At 40.9% G+C, this 819-nt stretch overlaps 1 non-coding gene across 1 annotated transcript; it reads left to right on the top strand.

Annotated features, from left to right (window-relative positions):
* The first annotated feature begins 318 nt into the window (after positions 1 to 318).
* On the top strand, positions 319 to 426 carry LOC148549038 (small nucleolar RNA R71). Its single transcript, XR_015898384.1, has one exon. It is a non-coding gene; the product is annotated as a small nucleolar RNA R71 (small nucleolar RNA).
* Positions 427 to 819: the final 393 nt, after the last annotated feature.

Here is an 819-nt window from a genome sequence, read left to right as displayed (position 1 = left end):
GAAGCCTCTTGAGTACTGTTGGATGTGGCTTGCATTCTATTTAGACTCTGAGAAATCATATTGACTTGCTGAGTCAATATTTTGTTCTGAGCCAATATGGCATTCAGAGTATCATCTTCAAGAACTCCCTTCTTCATAGGCATCCCATTACTCACAGGATTCCTCTCAGAAGTGTACATGAACTGGTTATTAGCAACCATGTCAATGAGTTCTTAAGCTTCTGCAGGCATTTTCTTTAGGTGAATGGATCCACCTGCAGAAGTATCCAATGACATCTTTGATAGTTCAGATAAACCATCATAGGATGGTCCATTCTGAAAGCATGTCAGAAGGACACTTTTTGGTCAGCTGCTTGTATCTTTCCCAAGCTTCATAAAGGGATTCTCCTTCTTTCTGTTTGAAGGTTTGAACATCCACTCTAAGCTTGCTCAGCTTTTGAGGAGGAAAGAACTTGGCTAAGAAAGCCGTGACCAGCTTATCCCAAGAGTTCAGGCTGTCTCTGGGTTGAGAGTCCAACCAGATTCTAGCTCTGTCTCTTACAGCAAATGGGAAAAGCATGAGCTTGTAGACTTCAGGATCTACTCCATTAGTCTTAACAGTATCACATATCTGCAAGAATTCAGTTAAGAACTGAAAAGGATCTTCAGATGGAAGTCCATGAAACTTGCAGTTCTGCTGCATCAGAGAAACTAATTGAGGTTTTAGCTCAAAGTTGTTTGCTCCAATGGCAAGAATGGAGATGCTTCTTCCATGTAAATTGGAATTAGGTGCAGTAAAGTCACCAAGCATCCTCCTTGCATTATTATTATTTTTGGCTGC

This window comes from Arachis ipaensis, chromosome B8 (genome assembly GCF_059453495.1).
Source record: "Arachis ipaensis isolate K30076 ecotype BB chromosome B8, ASM5945349v1, whole genome shotgun sequence".
NCBI lineage: Eukaryota > Viridiplantae > Streptophyta > Magnoliopsida > Fabales > Fabaceae > Arachis > Arachis ipaensis.
The sequence above is the reverse complement of the archived record's forward strand: the minus strand, read 5'-3'. Positions and strand labels throughout refer to the sequence as shown.